Below are 22,090 nucleotides of genomic sequence, written 5' to 3'. Positions count from 1 at the left end.
AACCCGGGAGGCGGAGCTTGCAGTGAGCTGAGATCCAGCCACTGCACTCCACTCCAGCCCGGGCGACAGAGCGAGCTCGCAAAAAAAAAAAAGAAGCAAAATTACAAATACAAAATTAGGTACAAAGGTGAATACTTACTTAGAATGAGAAAAAAAAAAATCATTGCATCATAAGCATCACAAGAATCCAGAAAAAATAACAATAATGTTATCAATAAAGTCCCTGACACACTTCTAGTATACTTCCACATATTTTTTGCATGACTTTTGTTATCAGCTCTTCATATGACAATTATATGTGAGGTTTTCTATAAAGATTTTTTTAATTTTCAAAAGACTAAATTGTTATATTTTACAAAATAGTCTTCACAAACTACTACTGGTAATGTCACAAAATTTTAGTATTGTCAAATTTAGGAAAACTCATATATTTTCTTTCATTTATAAACCATTAGATTTGGAAGAATTTTTTCCAGACTAGCTTCTGGCCCTGTGTATTTCAGATTTTGTTTCTCTACCACATACTTCTAATATGATGCATTAGAGGACACGTCCGTATCACCAAGTGATTTCTAGCCTTGCATCTTTGTGTCATAAAACTAAGTGTTTAACACAGTGAGTAACAACAGTATTCCTTGATATCATTCCTATACCAGAACAGCTAGTCTAAACTATACTCAGAAGTGACATGACCACATAAATATATGCCACCCAAACTGAATGTAAATCCAATTCAACTCCCCCTTAGCTGGATCCCAAAAATGCCTGCAGCCACTCTAATGCCATATGACATGAGGGCAAGTCAAAATGAAACAGCAATTTCAAAATGCCTTACTTTTGGAAATCCTATAGAAACATATGCCCATGTGAAAATCTCCCTCTCAAAGACTTGAAAGGATTTTATGTAAGTGACAAACCTGGAGCTTAAATTTAATTAGCTTAATGATAAATCCCCCAAATCCCTGACACTCTGAACCTCTTTTCTTCACTGTCTCTTCATCATGCCAATCACTAAACACAGGTACTTCCTATGTCCTTGTCTTTCTCCTTGTCTTTCTCCTAAAAACCTACATAATGTATTTCCCAAAGTCACTGTGTCCTTAATTGTTTTAATTATATCTACACTCTTTTTTTTCAGTCTCATCCATTCCCAAGCTTCACCTATGATATTCTAAGCAAATAATCCTCCCTCTAGAATCTAGTAACTAGACTATCAATTCCACAAGCAAGGGAAATGCTAGTCTTGTGGTCTGCATGAATTCCAGGGCCTCAATCTCAAAGGACATATATTAGGCCATCAATAAAATATACTAAGTAACTTCTAGAGTATAACTCTAGCCTTATTCTCTCTTTCCAAGCTCCAAATCTAACATTTTAAATTGCCCACTAGTTTTTTCCACCTAGATAACGTCTACCCCCCTTCCCAAGTAATAGACAAATTCCCGTAATACCTGTGAGTACTTTGAACTTTATTTTAAACCTCAGTGATATATTTTAAACCCTTATTAGATAATTTTCATTGTAACTGTTCAGAAAACTAAAGCACAATGAAATCATAGGACTTATGACAAATCCAGATTATTCCACCTTTAATTGCACGAACTACCCTCTCTAAAACAAATATGTGGGACGTATGCAGTGGCTCAGGGCTGTATTCCCAGCACTTTGGGAGGCCGAGGAGGGTGGATCACCTGAGGTCAGGAGTTCGAGACCAGCCTGGCCAGCATGGCGAAACCTTGTCTCTACTAAAAATACAAAAATTAGCCAGGTGTGGTGGTGGGCACCTGTAATCTCAGCTACTGGGGAGGCTAAGGCAGGAGAATCGCTTGAACTCAGGAGGCAGAGGTTGCAGTGAGCCAAGATCATGCCACTGCACTGCAACCTAGGTGACAGAGCAAAACTCTGTCTCAAAACAAACAACAACAACAACAAACAAATAAGTGGCTGATGAGCCACATAGATCTAGCTGTAATAACTTATCTGGAATCACACACAGTGACCTACACAAAGACACCAAAATTAGAAATAAAAAGTGAATGGCCGAGTGCTACTTATCAAAAATGAACAAATAAAATACTTTCGAGAAATAAAATAAACGCAAGACTAAATGTCAGTAACAAATATGTCTATACACATATCTTAAAGTTTACACATAGAATGTACTTAGACAATACAGAGTACACACACATTCAGGCATGTAGCCCTCTCCACTGAAAGGCCTCATTGTAAACACACTACTAAACAAGAGTTCCCAAGCAAATAGGACAAAGTGCTGACATAAGTGTCAGCACTATACAAAGATACTGATGTATGTCTATTTGCTTTCAGTTGCTAGGATTCAGTGTGTCCATTTTTCTCTAGCTTGAAAACATGCAACTCTGATGTTCTGAAGATTCCATAGTTAAACAAAGATTGATGATTGCTTGATATACAAAAAAAATTTCAAATTCATATCTCTAATTTCCTGAAAATGCTCATGTTCTCTGAGAGAGAGAGAGAGAGAGAGGAAGAAAGAAAAAGTTTTAATTCAATTTCAATAAAATTAAATGAAAAGGGAAACTACATACTTTCATGTATCACAGAAATAAAATTCTGAGTGCAGCTTTAAAAGAAAATATCTCCTATGTTTTCAGAACCTTTCTGAATCTATACAATGAAAAGCATATATTTTGATTATTCAAAAAAAGAAATTACATGTTAATGAGCAAATTCCTAATAGGAGTTCCAATTAGCATCCATTTCACCTCTTGAATTATAATCTTATAATTATATGCTAATCAATAAGATATTGACAAATAAACAAAACTGTATGTCATTCATATGATCTGTGAGAGAAAAGGTGACAAAAGACCTGATAGGCAAATAAAACAAAAACAGTGGCAAACTCCAAGACTATTTTTGTAGCTGCATAAACTATGATCTTATCTCGAATTATGGGTCAGTTGGAGAGTTCCCCTGGGAACTTTCCATCTGCTCTTGGTACAGCCCAGGTATAATGCATAAAATGGGCTTAAAATACCCTTCGGTGACAGAAAAACCAATCAAATATCCAGTAAAGTCTTCATAAGTTTAATGCTTAATATTAAATAAACATAGTTCTATTGTCTCCCCAGTAGCATTAGCAGTTTGCTTCATGTTTCCCACTGGCTTTCAACCACTTAAATATTTCTCAACTTTTAATAATATATACTTTAGAAAAAAGCTTCTACACTGTATTGTAAGACTCAAATAATTCATATCAATTCAATATAACATTATAAATTTACTATAAATTTGTTTTTAAGTAGACATTTAGGAAGTCACAATTTAATAATTTTTCTGCCTTTATATATCTTCCCTACCTGATAAATTAATATTCTTCACAAATCAGAACTTCTAGCAAGAAGCATTCTAAATGTCTATTATCTTAATTTTTGTTCAAATTGTTTGGCTAATGCATTCTAATATCTCTGAGTAACACATGGATAGTTAGAAGGCATTTTACTCAAATTTAATAAAACTGTATTACCAAAAGGAATAAATATAACTAACCTAATACACTTGCAGTTTTACTATAGAAATTATTTTCATAAAAGAATGGCTGGGTGCAGTGGCTCATGCCTGTAATCCCAGCACTTTGGGAGGCCAAGGCGGGGGGATCATGAGGTCAGGAGATCCAGACCATCCTGGCTAACATGGTGAAACACCATCTCTACTAAAAATACAAAAAATTAGCCAGGCATGGTGGCGGACACCTGTAGTGCCAGCTACTCGGGAGGCTGAGGGAGGAGAATGCTGTGAACCCAGGAGGCGGAGCCTTCAGTAAGCTAAGATCACGCCACTGCACTCCGGCCTGGGCGACAGAGCAAGACTCTGTCTTTAAAAAAACAAAAAAAGGGCCGGGCGCGGTGGCTCAAGCCTGTAATCCCAGCACTTTGGGAGGCCGAGACGGGCGGATCACGAGGTCAGGAGATCGAGACCATCCTGGCTAACATGGTGAAACACCATCTCTACTAAAAATACAAAAAACTAGCCGGGCGAGGTGGCGGGCGCCTGTAGTCCCAGCTACTCCGGAGGCTGAGGCAGGAGAATGGCGTAAACCCGGGAGGCGGAGCTTGCAGTGAGCTGAGATCCGGCCACTGCACTCCAGACTGGGAGACAGAGCCAGACTCCGTCTCAAAAAAAAAAAAAAAAATTTAAAAAAATTTAAAAAAATAAAAAAACAAAAAAAGAATGATATTCAGTTTGTTAACTGAATAATAAAAGTGACTTATATTTAAGTTAAGTAGATGGTAAGGTATTTTAAAATTCAAAGTAAGTATAAAGCCAATTCAGTCTTTACCTTCTTCTTAAAATTTTAATCACTCATAAAAAAGAAAGCCAGATGTTTTTCTGCCATTTAAAATGTCTCAGGTTAAAATAACTTATCCCCAAATAAAACACTTTCCTTCTGTGTCTTAAAAGTTGACCACCATTTCAACAGTCTGAAATTAATTCAGGGACCTAAGTAAGTTCTACTTTTCCTGTTATTATTTTTTTAAAGTATAGTTTAAGCACTAAAAATTACATAACTTGTATTACAAAGGTTATGAAATACAGTAGATGCCCACAATCAGCTATCCTTTAAGGATGGAATTAAATATTTGTCATTAGCACATAAGGGTTGAAAATATAGACTCAGATAAAAGTATAAGAGATTTGTAGAATTCTAATGGAAGACTTGTGTCTTTGTCAGATAGTAAGAATGTAAAAAAAAAAAATTTAATTAAAAAAAAATTTAACACCCAGCAGAATTCTATCAGGCAATGAAAAGATTGGTTAAAGAAGTTAGGTACAAACTTAGAATTAGATAAAGAATTTCTTTTACCTATACAAAACTAAAGAACTTCATCATTTAAATCATGAATATTGGAAGTAGATATTGGTGAAAGTCTAATCTCATCTCTAGAATATGGACTTATTTCAGCAACCAAAAAAGGGCTTACCTGTCCACCTGTGGCACAGGTAGAATCCCGCTGGCTAGAGGCAGCCCCAGGTCCTGTTTCACAGCCAAAACTCCATGACCAATGAGAAACTTCAAGTCATTTGGAATGATAACCAAAACCTACTTGAGTTTTCAACTTTAGTATGCTTACTGTGATACCCTAAATTATCAAGTATGATATAAAAATTAACTCACAAAATATGAGGCCAGGTGCAGTGGCTCACACCTATAATCCCAGCACTTTGGGAGGCTGAGGTGCGTGGATCACCTGAGGTCAGGAGTTCAAGACCAGCCTAGCCAACATGGTGAAACCCTGTCTCTACTAAAAATGCAAAAATTTTCTGGGCATGGTGGTGCATGTCTCTAATCCAAGCTACTTGGGAAGCTGAGGCAGAAAAAGCGCTTGAACCCAGGAGATGGAGGTTTCAGTGAGCCGAGATTGTGCCACTGCACTCCAGCCCGGGTAACAGAGCAAGACTCTGTCTTTAAAAAAAAAAAAAGATGAGAAAAATGTTTCGTTAGTGATTAATTGTCTTCCAAGACTAGAAAGATTTAAAGTTAAATAAGGAAATAATGAATAAATCAAATACATAGTACATTTGGAGAGGATATAGAACATTCATATCACATTCTGGGGCACGGGGAGTGGTGCCATAGATTGGTACAACTACTTTCATGTTGCGGGAAGTCAGGGACCCTGAATGGAGGGACCGGCTGAAGCCATGGCAGAGGAACATAAATTGTGAAGATTTCATTTTAATATGGACATATATCAGTTCCCAAAATTAATACTTTTATAATTTCATACACCTGTCTTTACTGCAATCTCTGAACATAAATTGTGAAGATTTCATTTTAATATGGACATTTATCAGTTCCCAAAATTAATACTTTTAAAATTTCTTACACCTGTCTTACTTAATCGTGTCGTCTTCGTAAGCTGAGGATGTACATCACCTCAGGGACCACTACCGTGTTAACTGTACAAATTGACTGTAAAACGTGTGTTTGAACAATATGAAATCAGTGCACCTTGAAAAAGAACAAAATAACAGCGATTTTAGGGAACAAGGGAAGACAACCATAAGGTCTGACTGCCTGCGGGGTTGGGCAGAAGAGCGCCATATTTTTTTTTCTTGCAGAGAGCCTACAAACGGACGTGCAAGTAGGGAAGATATCACTAAATTATTTTCCTAGCAAGGAATATTAATAATGAAGACCCTAGGAAAGGAATGCATCCCTGGTGGGAGGTCTATAAAGGCCACTCTGGGAATGTCTGTCTTACGCGGTTGAGATAAGGACTGAAATATACCCTGGTCTCCTGCAGTACCCTCAGGCTTACTAGGGTGGGGAAAAATCCCACCCTGGTGAATTTGAGGTCAGATCAGTTCTCTGCTCTTGAACCCTGTTTTCTGTTAAGATGTTTACCAAGATAATACATGCACAGCTGAACATAGACCCTTATCAGTAGTTCTGAATTTGCCCTTGTCCTGCTTCCTGAGAAGCATGTGATCTTTGTTCTCCTTTTTGCCCTTTGAAGCATGTGATTTCGTGACCTACTCCCTGTTCTTGCACCCCCTCACCTTTTGAAATCCTTAATAAAACTTGCTGGCTTTAAGCCTCAGGTAGGCATCACAGTCCTACTGATATGTGATGTCATCCCCGGAGGCCCAGCTGTAAAATTCCTCTCTTTGTATTCTTTCTCTTTATTCCTCAGCTGGCCGACACTTACGGAAAATACAAAGAACCTATGTTGAAATATTGGGGGCAGGTTCCCCCAATACTTTCAAACTTTGAAAAAAACAATGTGGCATTTTCTAGCAAAACTGAAGACTGACATAATCTACAACCTAGTAAAACTATCCAGGATAAGTACCACAGATAAAAATCTCATATCTAGGCACCAAATATACGCAGAGAATTGAAATCATACAAAGTATGTTCTCTGATCATAGTGAAATTGAACCAGAAATAGGTAACAAAAAGATGGCAGAAATACTTCAAACACTTAGAAATTAAATAACTTCTAAATAAGCCAGCATTCAAAGGGAAGTTTAATGAGAAATTAGAAGATAGTCTGAACCAAATAAAAACTAAAATGCAATGTATCAGAATTTATGGCACACAGCATAGTGCTTAGAGGGAAACTCAAAGAATCTAATGCTTATATTAGAAAAGAAGAAAAATCTAAAATAAATCATCTAAGTTTTCATCTTAACCAATTAGGAAAAGAAGAACAAAATAAACCTAAAGCAAGCAGAAGAAAAAGAAATAATGATAAGCTCAGACATCAATAAGAGGGAAAACAGAAAAACAATGGAGAAAATTAATGAAATCAAATCTCATTCTTTGAAAATATTTAAAAATTGACAAACCTCAAACAAAACTGATAAGAGAAAAAAAAGATAGACATAAATTACCAGTAACAAGAGTAAAAGAGGAATATCACTATAGACTCCACAGATATTAAAAGGATAATAAAACAACACTACAAATAACACTTTACACATAAATTCAGTAACTTAGATGAATCAATTACTTGAAAAATTCAAACTACCAAAGCTCACCAATGATGAGATAGATGTTCTGAATAATTCTATAACTATTAAATAAGTTGAACACATAGCTTCCAAAGAAAAAAAAGAAAAAAAATTAGACCCAGATGGTTTCACTAGCAAATTCAACCCAACATTAAAAGAAAAAATCAGGCCAGGCATGGTGGCTTACACCTGTAATCCCAGTACTCTGGGAGGCTGAGGTGGGAGGATCACCTGACGTCGGGAGTTCAAGACCAGCCTGATCAACATGAAGAAACCCTGTTTCAACCAAAAATAGAAAAAAATTAGCCAGGTGTGGTGGTGCATGCCTGTAATCCCAGCTACTTGGGAGGCTGAGGCAGGAGAATCACTTGAACCTGGGAGGCAGAGGTTGTGGTGAGCCGAGATCATACTATTGCACTCCAGCCTGGACAACAAGAGCCAAACTCCATCTCAAAAAAAATCAATAATGCGTATCAATAAAAGAAAAATATTAAAAAAAGAAGAAATAAAACCAGATCTACACACTCTTTTCTGAAAATAGAGGAGGGAACACTTCCCAATTCATTTTGACAGTCACCATTATTACCCCAATACAAAAAACAGTATTAAAAACTACAGCCCTATGTCCCTCATGAACATAACAATGACTAAAATCCTTAATAAAATATCAACAAATCAAATCCAGCAATGTATAAGAATATACCACAATGAAGTGGGATTTATACTAGGAATGCAAAGCTGTTCAATATTTTTTAAATCAACCAATGTAATCCATCATATTAACAGTCTAAAAACAAACCCACATGATCATATTGATGCAAAAAAAGGCATTTGACAGCATTTAACATTCATTAATGATAAAAACTCTCAGCAAACTAAGAACTGAAAGGAACTTCCCCAACATAATAAAGGGCATCTAAACAAAAGCTACAGTCAACATCATATTTAACGGTTTCCTACTAGACTGGAACCAAGGAAAAAATATAATATCACATCTCTCTTATTCATCACGGTACTGGAAGTCCTAGCCAGTGCAATAAAGCAGGAAAATAACAAATAAAAGGTATACAGATTGGAAAGAAAGAAACTGTCCTATTAACAGACAACATTATCATTTACAGTTGACCCTTGAACACAGGTTTGAATTGCACAGGTCCACTTATATGTGTATTTTCCTCTGCCTCTGCCACCCGAGACAGAAAGACTAACTGTTCCTCTTCCTCCACCTCCCCAGCCTACTCAATGTGAAGACAGTGAGGATGAAGACCTTTATGATAACACACTTCCATGTATTAAACAGTAAACATATATTCTCTTCCTTGTGATTCTCTTAATAACATTTTCTTTTCTCTAGCTTACTTTATTGTAAAAATACAGCATATAATATATGTAACATAAAAATACATGCTAATTAACTGTTTATGTTGTTGGTGAGACTTCCAGTCAATAGCAGGCTATCAGTAGTTAGGTATGGGGGAGTCAAAAGTTATACATAGATTTTCAACTGCTTCAGGCGTCAGCACCCCTAACTTCCACCTTGCCGCATTATTCAAGGGTCAACTGTACCTAGAAAAATCTCAAGAAATCTACGAAAAATGCTCCTAGAACTAATAAGTGAATTCAGCAGCATCACAGAATACAAAGCCAACACACAAAACTCAATCGTATTTCTATATACTACTAGCAAAGAGCAACTGGAAACCAATTCTTTTCCATTTACAACAGCTCTAAGAAATAAAATACAGACAGTCCTCAACCTACGATGGTAAAACTTACAATTTTTCAGCTTTACAATGTGTATTAGTCTGTTCTAATGCTGCTAATAAAAACATACCTGAGACTGGGTAATTTATAAAGGAAAGAGGCTTAATTAATTGACTCACAGTTCCACATGGCGGGAAAGTCCTCACACTCATGGCAGAAGGCAAAGGAGGAGTAAAGTCATGTCTTACATGGTGGCAGGCAAGAGAGAACTTGTTCAGGGAAACTCCCTCTTACAAAACCATCCCATCTCATGAGACTTATTCACTATCACTATCACGAGAACAGCATAGGAAAGACCCTCCCCCATGATTCAATTACTTCCCACTGGGTCCCTCCTATGACACATGGAAATTGTGGGAGCCACATTCAAGATGAGATTTGGGTAGGAACACAGCCAAACCATATCACAGTGGTACAAAAGCAATATACAGTCAGTATGCTCCTTGACTTACGATGAGGTTTTCTCCAGATAAATGCACTGTAAGTTGAAAATATCACAATTCAAAAGTGTGTTTTCAATGGATAAAAATATTAAGCCAAAAATGTGCTTTTCACTGGTTTGAAAATATTAAGTCAAAAGTGTGCTTTTCACTGGTGAAAATACCATAAATTGAAAGCTTGATTTTGACTGGTGAGAATATTATAAGCCAGAAATGTTTTTGACTTACAACATTTTCAACTTACGATGGGTTTATCTGGATACATAACCCCATCATCATAAGTTGAGGAGGATCTGTACTTACATGTAAATTGAACAAAAAGTGAACAGGGTTTATATACTAAAAATTACAAAACACTGATGAATAAAATCAAAGAAGACCTAAGTAAATAAAGAGATACAACATGTCCATGGATTGGAAGACTCAACAGTAAAAATGTCCTTTTTTTTTTTTCAAGTCATTTCTATTTTTATTTTACCAATAATTTTAAAACCAGTTTGTTTAGTAAAGTTATACTTAAGTCACATGAACTTGAAAAGTACTTAGACTTATTTAACTTATGAGTACTCTTCTACCTATATGTCAATTTGGTAGACAGAACATGTAACAATAAGTGTACATACAAATAAACATATCTAGACAGGTATATACACACATAAATGAAGATTCAATAGCTTTTACCTTGGAACTTTAGCCATGAGATAGCAATACAAACTTGCCAGTTTTATTTTTGCTTGCCCCAATAGTTAATCCAATGAAGGCAGTGAACCAAAATTTCAGGTAAAGCAGTTTCACAGCAGTTTAATTTTTAAAGGTCAAACCTCCCCAGACTCCAAAGAACACTGGGGCCAAACAGCACCAAAGGAGAACACCACCTACTAACCAGGCCCAACCCTGCTTGGAACAGCAGCATCAAAGCCTGGATACATGCAACTCCATCTCACTTTCCCATTCAACAGCATACTTGATTACAAACAATACTGGGGGCAAACAGTATTGCAACTGTGAGATAAAATTCTAAGGAGGACTTAGTACTAAGCCTTAGGACCTCTACCAAGGGTGTTCCCTTCAGAGAGGTTGAGGTCCGAAGGATCACCTGGGGCATCCCTCTTTGGGGTCCAGTCTTTGGACCCCAAAGAGGGTCCAAACTTTGGAGTATCAGACGTCTCTGACCTCAGGTGGGCACCAGTGCCGCTTTGCATGTTTTCCCTCCAGAGGCAATGGCCTACTATGAGCCTTCCTTTGGTTCCTAGGTGTAATCCCTGACTTTCAGAATCCTTATAATTTGATAAGGCCCATGCTTCCTGTTCCACTACAGTGATGGAGCAAAGGAGGAGCATTTGGTTCCACTCTAGTGGAACAGCATGCTTCCTGTTCCACTAGAGTGATGGAGCAAAGTGGACTTTGCTCCATTCCGTGAACTATAATGTTAGGAACTGGAAGCTAGGTGGGTTTCTTTTGTCCTTAGCCAGTCGAGTAGAGTAAAGGAAAATTTTAGTATAAGAAAAGAAGGTTTAAGTTGCCTGAAACACATGTGAGCTGGCCCTGAGCTGCTCCACATGAAGGGATCAGGGACCAAAACTGGAAAAGACATAAAAGAGTCCTTCAGAGTGACCCCAGCCAGAAATCTGCAGTTGCCTCTGTGTTTAGGTGCTGCCCACCAAGGGTCCCAAGTGAAGGAGAGATTCCCCTGCATGGAGCAGAAAGGAAAAGGAAAAAAAAAAAATCCCAAACTTATTTTACATCCTGACTGGCTTGCCAAAATACGTTACCAGTGGAGGGTGTCTAGGTTCTTGGTGTCTTCAACAAAGAATTGGACAAAATGCACAAACAAAGTAAGAAAAGAATGAAGCAACAAAAGTGGAGATTTACTGAAAATGAAAGTACACTCCACAGAGTGGGAGTGGGCCCAAGCATAGGGGCTCAAGAGCCTAAAAATGTCAATTCTACCCAAATTGATCTACTAATTTAATGCGATTATAACGAAAATCCCAAATTTTTCATAGATATAAACAAGCTGATTTTAAAATGTTTATGCAGAGGCCAAACAATTTTGAAAAAAAAGGATAAGAAGATTCACACCACACAACTTTCTAGTAATCAAGACAGTGTGATATTAGAAGAGGGAATGACATATTGATCAATGTGATAGAATCAATAACCCGGAAATAAATCCACACAAATATAGCAAATTAATTCTTGACAAAGGTGCCAAAGCCATTCGATAAACAAAGGAGAGTCTACAACAAATGATGTTAGAATTTAAAATTCTGTATGTAGGAAAAAATAAACCTAAACAACACTTTATACAAAAATCAACTCAAAATGGATCACAGGTCTTAAGGTAAAACATAAAGTTATTAAACTTTTTTATAAGATTTATAAGAAAACATAAGAAAAAATATGTATGTCCTGTGGTTTAAAAGTTCTTAAATATTACATCAAAAGAACTTATAAAATAAAAAACTGAAAAACTGAACTTCATTAAAATTAAAATCTTTGGTTCTCTGAAAGACACTGTTCATAATATGAAGAAACAAGCTACAAACTGGAAGAAAACATTTACAAATCAAAAACCCAACAAAATACTTATAGCCACTTAACCGAAGACGATATATAATGAAAATAAACCCATATAAAACAGATGCTCAAAATCATTATCCATTAAAGAAACGTGAATTTAAATCATGATGCAATACCACTACACACCTAGAATGACTAAAATAACAAATACTAACAATACCAAGTGCTGGTCAGGATGTGGAACTACTACATACATACATTTCATACATTGCTGGTAAAACTGCAAAATGGCATGAACACTCTGGAAAACAGTGGCAATTTCTTATAAAGTTAAACACACACTTAACAAATGACCCAGCAATCCCACTCTCAGGTATTACACTAGAGGAATAAAAACTAACGTTCACACAAAAACTTGTACATGAATGTTTACAGCAGTTCTAGTCCTAATCAACACAACTGGAAAAAAAACTAAATATTCTTCAAAGAATGAATGGATAGGCCAGGCGCAGTGGCTCATGCCTGTAATCCCAGCACTTTGGGAAGCTAAGACAGGTGGACAACTAGAGGCCAGTTCAAAAGCAGCCTGGCCAACAGGGCAAAACTCTGTCTCTACTAAAAATACAAAAATCAGCCAGGCATGGTGGTGCATGCCTGTAATCCCAGCTACTCCAGAGGCTGTGGCATGAGAATCACTAGAATCTGGGAGGCAGAGGTTGCAGTGAGCCGAGATCGTGTCACTGCACTCACTGAAGCCTGGGCAACAGACCAAAACTCTGTCCTCCCCACCTTTAAAAAAAAAAGGATGAATGAATGGATAAACAGGTACATCCAACCAACAGACTACTACTTAACAATAAAAAAGAATAAACTGGTTCATGCAACAACTTGGATGAATCTCAAAGGCATTATGCTAAATAAAAGAAGCCAGTCTCAAAAGGTTACATGCTGTGTGACTTCACTTACAACATCAAAAAGATAAAACTACAGTGAAGGAAAAGAGACTAGTAGTTACCAGGGATTAGTGAGAGAAGGAAGATGCAACTACAAAGGGATAGAAAGCACAAAGGAACTTTTGGAAGCAATGAGACAACTCTATATCCTGAATGCTATAGAGGATATACAAAATCTATACTCATGGTAAAATTCATAGAACCATACACCAAAAAATATCTATTTTACTCTGTTAATTTTTTATTTTAAATTTAAAAAAATAAAAGGTAAATACCTAAGATTCAAGGGAAAGATTAGGTGAGAATATGTTTACAATTCAGTGCTTTGAACAACATCTAAAACATAGAAAGATATCATTACATATATGCAAGTTATTTTCATTAAGTAATCTGGAAAGTTAAAGATGACAGGCTACCTAACCTTATGCCATGAGCGACATATCAAACCCTGGATTACTTCCTCAATCCTCAGAGAGTGGTTTGGCTTGAGAATAAAAGAAATAAGCTTCATTTCCTTTATTCTGAGGAACTCAAGATGTATTCTGAAAATGACACCACCAGAAAACTCTAAAATACAACAAGGCAAGGGCCATCTTACTCATTATAGGTTCTATACCTGGTTTTCATTTTTCTTTTAGAATTTAAATCAGAAAAAGCTAAAAACTAAGGCTAGCATCCTATATATAAACCAACAACTATACTATCAATTTATTTTAGACAAGTCTTTTTAACAAAATGGTGCTGGAACAACTGGTTACCTACATGGAAAAAGCAAACTTTGACCCCCTGCCTTACCCCACACCCAAAAAATTACTTCAAGTTAGATCATACACCATAAAACTTCTAGAAGAAAACAGTATCTTAGAGATGCTTAAGTAAAACTTTCTCAAGGTATTAAAAAAAGCACTAAATGTAAAGGAAAAAAATTAGTGCATTAGACTTCAACAAAATTAAAATGTCTGCTTATCAGAAGACATTTGGAAAATGAAGAGGTAAGCAACAGATTGAGAGAAAATATTCATAACACATACATATGGCAAAGGACTCACATCCATAATACTGTGACATGACACATAACAAACTTTCAGTGGTAGCTGTCATGACATTGTGATGTAATTACTTTTTTATAAAGTAACTGTAAAACTCAAAAGCCTAAGTGTTCAGTGTTTATAAAGTCCGTAATAGTGTACAGTAATGTCCTAGACCTTCCATTCACTCACCTCTCACTCACTGACTCACCAAAAGCAATTTCCAGTCCTGCAAGCTCCATTCACGGTAAGTGCCCTATACAGGTGTACATATTTTTACCGTACTTTTTCTACGTTCAAATACGTTTAGATATACAAATACTTAGCATTGTGTTACAACTGCCTACAGCATTCAGTACAGTAACATGCTGTACAGGTTTGTATCTTAGAAGCAATAGGCTACAACATATAGCCTAGGCGTGGAGTAAGCAACGCATGACTGTCTGAAACAACTACAAACCAGTAATTTTTTGAAAATCAATGATCCAATTTTAAAATTAGCAAAAGACTTGAACACTTCACAAAAGAAGATACATAAATGGTCAATAAGAACATAAAAAGGCATTCAATATCACGGGTACTATATGGCTAAATAAAAGAATGGCAACATCAAATGTTGGTGAGGATGCAGAGCAACTGTAACTTTCATATATTGCTGGTAGGATTGTAAATGGTACAACCACTTTGAAAAAGTATATGTCAGTTTCTTGTAATGTTAAATACATATCCACCCTGACTTAACAATTTCACTCTTAGGTATTTACCCAACAGAAATGAAAACATGTCTCCACAAAAAAGACTTGCACAAGAATGCTCAGAGCAGCCTAATTCATAAGCCAAAAACTGGAAACCTAAATATTCATCATCATAAGAATGTATAAACAAATTGTGACAGAATAATAAATAAATTGTGATCTATTCATAAAATATATTCATTCAGAGAACACATTCATTGAATATATTCATATGACTGATATACAAAACAATATGAATGAATTACAGGACAGTATATGGAGTGAAAGATGCTCAACACAAAAGAATGCATACTGTATAATTCCATTTGAAGAGGTTAAAAAACAAGTAAAAGAAATCTATGGTAATAGAAATCAGTAAGTGGCTATCTCTGAGGAGCTGGATGGAACTGACTGGAAAGAAGCTCAAGGAAAGATTCTGTATCTTGTTTTGGTTCATGATTATATAAGTGTATATAACCATCAAAACTTGAACTCAACATTTAGGCCCACGCATTTTATTATATATAAATTATCTGATTTTTTTAAAAAATAAGCATAAAATAAAATGAACAACAATATTAACAAGAAAGAAAAAATACTTAATCAAGATTATAAAGGAACGACCCCAAAGATTATGTCTGCTCTTAAGAAATAGAGAAATAGGTGCTAATTTACTATCTAACGGAAAAAAAAGGTTACCTCTCTTTAGGAGACAGTCCCAAAAACAGAAACACAGACTTAAGGCCTAAAAGGTTCTAAAGTAACTTTTCATCCTCAAGTCCAACTCTGAGAACTTCACTTCTACCTGATGAAGAATTATATTAACCTAGTATGTGATAATATTAGGTTATACTGTATTATACATTAGGTTACATTACACATCCATATCCTTTATACCTGCCATGAGGGCGACCAGCCCACCATTTCTACAAGCCCTTTGGTGAGCAAGAGTTGTTTCTTTATAAAAATAATTTATTTTCAACCTTGGATTTAGCGGCTGAGTACTTCCTCTTGTACATGGCCTTTCTGGAATACATGGCAGGAAAAAGAAGGAGAAGGTTCTTGCAACTCTTACAAAACCAGTTGGTGGTGACAAGAACGGCGGTACCCGGGTGGTTAAACTTCGCAAAATGCCTAGATATTATTCTACTGAAGATGTGCCTCGAAAGCTGTTGAGCCACGGCAAAAAACCCTTCAGTCAGCACGTGAGAAAATTGCGAGCCAGCATTACCCCCGAGACCATTCTGATCATCCTCACTGGACGCCACAGGGGCAAGAGGGTGGTTTTCTTGAAGCAGCTGGCTAGTGGCTTGTTACTTGTGACTGGATCTCTGGTTCTCAATCGAGTTCCTCTACGAAGAACACACCAGAAATTTGTCATTGCCACCTCAACCAAAATCGGTATCAGCAATGTCAAAATCCCAAAACATCTTACTGATGCTTACTTCAAGAAGAAGAAGTTGCGGAAGCCCAGACACCAGGAAGGTGAGATCTTCGACACAGAGAAAGAGAAATACGAGATTACAGAGCAGCGCAAGATTGATCAGAAAGCTGTGGACTCACAAATTCTACCAAAAATCAAAGCTGTTCCTCAGCTCCAGGGCTACCTGCGATCTGTTTTTGCCCTGACGAATGGAATTTATCCTCACAAATTGGTGTTCTAGATGTTTTAAGAACCTCATTAAATAGCTAACTACAAAATAATAATAATAATAATAATTTAAAAATTAGTAGTCCTGCCTTACCTAAAGTAACAATTTTCAAGACTCATACATACTCTCTTTCATTTGAAAATAACTTCATTTCTAATAAAAATACAAATAAAAGCTTTTCTTAGAATATTAATAAAATCAGTTTTCCATCCCAGTTGAAATCAGGATCAAGATGCCTCTCCCTAAGTGTAAGTGCTATATAGAAGTTCAGTATTTTTCCTATGGCAGTAAGAAGCAGAAATTAACTAATTTTTACCCTCATATTCCCTTTAAGTAGTTCAAATAACAGCAACTACAGTAGATTGTTAGCTGAAAATCGAAGTTAGTAAAGTTTCAGTTGGGGGTGGTAGGAGAAGGAGGCGGCAGCAAATCATTTACAAATGGCGCCAAAGCAGGACCCGAAGCCTAAATTCCAGGACATTGAGTGAGTGCTGTGCTTTCACGAGCCTCTTCTTCAAGAAACAAAGTGTGTAAAGGTTGCCATAAAGGACAAACAAGTGAAATACTTTATACATTACAGTGGTTGGAATAAAAATTGGGATGAGTGGGTTCCAGAGAGCAGAGTACTCAAATACGAGGACACCACTTTGCAGAAACAGTGAGAACTTCAAAAAGCCAATCAAGAGCAGTATGCAGAGGGGAAGATGAGAGGGGCTGCCCCAGGAAAGAAGACATCTGGTCTCCAACAGAAAAATGTTGAAGTGAAAACAAAAAAAGAACAAACAGAAAACCCCTGGAAATGGAGACGGTGGCAGTACCAGTGAGACTCCTCAGCCTCCTCGGAAGAAAAGGGCCCGGGTAGATCCTACTGTTGAAAATGAAACATTCATGAATGGAGTTGAAGTTAAAGTAAAGATTCCTGAAGAGCTAAAACCATGGCTTGTTGATGACTGGGACTTAATTACCAGGCAAAAACAGCTCTTTTAACTTCCTGCCAAGAAGAATGTGGATTCCATTCTTGAGAATTATGCAAATTCCAAGAAATCTCGTGGAAATGTAGATAATAAGGAGTATGTGGTTAATGAAGTTCTGGCAGGGATAAAAGAATACTTCAACATAATGTTGGGCACCCAACCACTGTACAAATTTGAGAGACCACAGTATGCCAAAATTCTTGCAGATCACCCCGAGGCACCTATGTCTCAGGTGTATGGAGCACCACATCTCCTGAGATTATTTGTACGAATTGGAGCAATGTTGGCCTATATACCTCTAGATGAGAAGAGCCTTGCTTTATTATTGAATTATCTTCATGACTTTCTGAAGTACCTGGCAGAGAATTCTGCAACTTTGTTTAGTGCCAGAGATTATGAAGTGGTTCCTCCTGAGAACTATCGGAAAGCCGTGTGAGAGACGCTTTCACTCACTTATGTTTGGATCTCCGGAAACACATTTTTGTTTAGTCTATCTCTTGCGCAAACGATGTGCTTTGAAGATGTTAGTGTGTAACAACTGATGTTTGTTTTCTGTTTTATAAACAAACAAAATAAAAGGGGTAATAGCTCCTCTTTTCTTTTTTTTTTTTTTTTCATTTCAAAGTTGCTGCCAGTGTATTCAATAATGGACAACAGAGGGATATGCTGTAGAGTGTTTTACTGCCTAGTTGACAAAGCTGCTTTCCAATGTTGGTGGTTCTATTCCTTTGATACTACACACTTGTATAATACGTGTTAATGACACATGACAAAATGCTCTGATTCCTAGTGCCAAAGGTTCGATTCAGTGTATATAACTGAACACACTCATCCATTTGTGCTCCTTTTTTTTTTTTTCTATGGTGCTTAAAGTAAAGAGCCCATCCTTTGCAAATCATCCATGTTGCTACTTAGGCATTTTATCTTTGCTCAAATTGTTGAAGAATGGTGGTTTGTTTCATGGTTTTTGTATTTGTGTCTAATGTTCGTTTTAACATGATAGACGCAATGCATTGTGTAGCTAGATTTTCTGGAAAAGTCTATCTTTTAGGAATTGTTTTTCAGATCTTCAATAGATTTTTTTTTTAATTTCCAAAAAAAAAAAAGTAAAGCTTTTGCTATGACTCCCCAGCTAAAAACTGTATTTCTCCATCTCTCTAGCAGCTAAGACCATGTGACTAAGTACCAGTGGAATATGAGCAAGATGATATATGCAACTTTCACCTCACTTGTTTAAAATAAAATTATTTATCTGGACTCTCTGGACTCTCTTTTTCCCCTTCCCCACTGACTGGAAGATGAGCATGACAATGTCCTAGCCTGACCATGGAGATTAAGACAAGACCCTAAGAGGTGGCAGAGCAACATAAAGGAAGGAGCCCATGAAAGACTCAGCAGCCTAAACGTGTGACCTGTTGTTATGTGATAAATAAACTTTCTTACTTGAGCCACTATATTTGTGTCTCTTGTTAACATTAGTTTAGTCTTTATCATAACAAAGAGAGCAACAAAACTAGTTCTTGGTTTTATTTCCCTAAGTCTTTCTGATTTGTGTTTCACCCCTAATAAAACATTGTGATTTTCTCTTCTTAGTAGGTTTTCCTAAACTATATACAACTACATTGATTATCTGTGTAAAGTATGGGAAGGCATCTTTTTAATTCCATCTCAAATCTAGTTTACCTTATTGTAGTTATGTAATTTAACTGTGCCATTTGTAATAGCTATAGAAAGCCCTGTGTTCAGATAGAAGTTTCATTCATTCACTTAATAGCAATGTATTAAGTGCAAAGTTAATAACAGTGCTATAATGCTACCTAAAATAATAAGAAAAGGGATAAGACATTGTCCTTGTGCTTAAGAAACTCAGAATCTAATGAAGAAGCCAATTATATACCTAACTAAAATATAATATAAAGATAATTTAACAGTAGTACCTGGTAAGCACGATAAAATATATATACACATACATATATACATATATATTTATACATATATATATGTTTTTTTTTTGAGACAAGGTCTCACTCTGTCACCCAGGCTGGAGTACAGTGCCACAATCACAGCTCACTGCAGCCTTGAATTCCTGGGCTCAAGTGAGCCTCCCACCTCAGCTCCCTGAGTAGCTAGGAACACAGGCACACACTACCATGCCTGGCTAATTTTTTAATTTTTTGTAGAGACAGAGTCTTGCTATGTCGCCCAAACTGGTCTCAAACTCCTGGCCTCATGCAGTCCTCCCATCTTGGCTTCCCAAAGGGCTAGGATTACAGGGATGAGTCACCACACCTGGCCTATAAAATATTTTTTAAAGGACATTCTATCCAGGGATGAATGGGGAGAAAGTCATCTGAGATAGTCCAAGTCACTATTATGTCTCACTTGGATAACTGCAACAGCCTCCTATCTTCCTGCTTCCACTCTAGCTATTCCGTCAATAGCCCATAAACAAGCAAGAATAATCTTTTTTAAACATAAATTATATCATAAAATTGTCTCATGACTTGCCATTAGAATGCAATTGGAATGAAATGTAAATGTTAACAAGGTGTATAAGGCCTGATGTGATCCACACTGTTCTTACCACTCCTACCACTCTCTAGCCACCCAGTTTCCTTTCTAACAAGCACACCAAGATCTTTCCCACAACAGGGCCTTTGCTAGTTCTTCTGCCTAGAATGTGCTTCCCTCAGCATGACCAGCTCCTTCTCAACATTTATATGCTGGTTAAAATGTCACTTCTTCAGAGAGGCTTTCCCTTTAGGTATGGTAATACCTAAAACACCACCTCCACCTCCACCATCCAAAGCCCTAGTATCTCTTTGTACTATTATTCTGTTTTATTTTCTTCATGCATCACAATACTTAAAACTACCTGAAAACTATTTCACTGTGTTTTTATTTTCTATTTCCCTCTGCTAAAATTTCTTAAAGCTCCATTAAGGCAGGAGACTGATGTGTCTTGTTCACTGTATTAATCACAGTATCCAAGACAATATTTGTATGTGCTCAATAAATATTGTTAAATATGCTGGGCATGGTGGTGTGCACTTGTAGTACCAACTACTCAGGAGACTGAGGCAAGAGTATCACCTAGCCCAGGAGTTTGCGCCCAGCCTGGGGAACATGGTGAGACTCTGTCTCTGGAAAAAAAAATTATACATATCATCAAACAAAGAAAGATGACATGTAAGCTGGATTATTGGAAGGTAGTTAGGAACAGAAATTGTCAAGAGGAACAGACAGAGATGTGGAAAAGGAAATCAAACACATTTTCTCTTACCTAGAACTTTTTCACAAATTTTTTAGGATAAAGTAATAGACTATTATGGTTGGAAGATATCTTAAAGCTTTTATCTAATTTTCTCATTTTGAGACATTAATACGTTAAAACATCCCCCTGATGTTTTCCTGAAAACTTCCCTTGGTATGTAAATCACTATCTCATGAGCTAACCTATTCTAATTCAAGAAACTCTGTAATTATTAAAAGATTTTCTCATATTAATCCCAAATGTTTGCCTGTTAATTACACACATTACTCCTGATTCTGATATTAGAGGTTCTCATGAAGATAAGTTTAATCCCTATTTCACGGGGCAGACTTTCAAATATTCAAAGACATCTATAATACTCTCCTAAATTAAAAAAACAAAAAATAGGTAACATTTATTAACAATATCTGCTAGGCTCTGGGCTATATACTTTATGTGAATTACTCAATCCTAACAACTACTGTAAAATAAAATGATTATGATTGTACCTATTTTGAAAATGAGAAAATTAAGTCCGTATTAGATAACTTGCCTAAGGTCATCAAGCTGGAAAGTGCTGGAGTCGGAAATTAAACAGATGGTCCAAATCCAGAACCTATATTCTTAACTGTAAGCCCCACTCTCTAAATGACTCCTGATCTTTGTACTATTTGCACTAGGCCGCTATGTGTAAATCACCCAGATAACCATGTTAAGGCACAAAACTCGACCAATTGTCTTCCACCTAATGATGAAGGCATTATTGATTCTCAGGTATTTATAAAAACATTCATAATATAAGACTTAATAATAAATAAGAGGATATGCAATTTATGTTGCATATATATCTTTTTAGATTAATCTTTATAGATTAACGTTTGTCTACAAATACTAACCTACGTTTTCAGTTTTATGCCTATTCTTCTTCATTAAGTACATTCTACTTCATTAAGTACACACTCCAAACTATCTGATATATTTTCTATTTTCTCAACATACTCTTTATTTCAATACTCCTCTACCTTTTGTTTACTTGATTCTTCCTAAAAGGACCTTCCTCCAATACTGCAGATACTGTGTCCTTAAAAAATGGTAGTGCTGGGAGGCCGAGGCAGGCGGATCACGAGGTCAGGAGATCGAGACCATCCTGGCTAACACGGCGAAACCCCGTCTCTATCAAAAATGCAAAAGGTTAGCCGAGCGTGGTGGCGGGCGCCTGTGGTCCCAGCTACTCGGGGGGCTGAGGCAGGAGAATGGCCTGGGCCC

The 22,090-nt window shown here is 36.6% G+C and overlaps 1 protein-coding gene and 1 pseudogene across 2 annotated transcripts in view; one reads left to right on the top strand and one right to left on the bottom strand.

Moving 5' to 3' along the window:
• Window positions 1–22,090, bottom strand: part of PDE3B (phosphodiesterase 3B, cGMP-inhibited) — a 225,642-nt gene that overhangs the window by 182,887 nt on the left and 20,665 nt on the right. The gene's annotated exons all lie outside the window — the stretch shown is intronic.
• On the top strand, window positions 17,013–18,007 carry LOC105521906 (annotated as a pseudogene).

This window comes from Colobus angolensis, unplaced genomic scaffold (genome assembly GCF_000951035.1).
Source record: "Colobus angolensis palliatus isolate OR3802 unplaced genomic scaffold, Cang.pa_1.0 Scaffold412, whole genome shotgun sequence".
Classification (NCBI taxonomy): Eukaryota; Metazoa; Chordata; class Mammalia; order Primates; family Cercopithecidae; genus Colobus; species Colobus angolensis.
The sequence above is the reverse complement of the archived record's forward strand: the minus strand, read 5'-3'. Positions and strand labels throughout refer to the sequence as shown.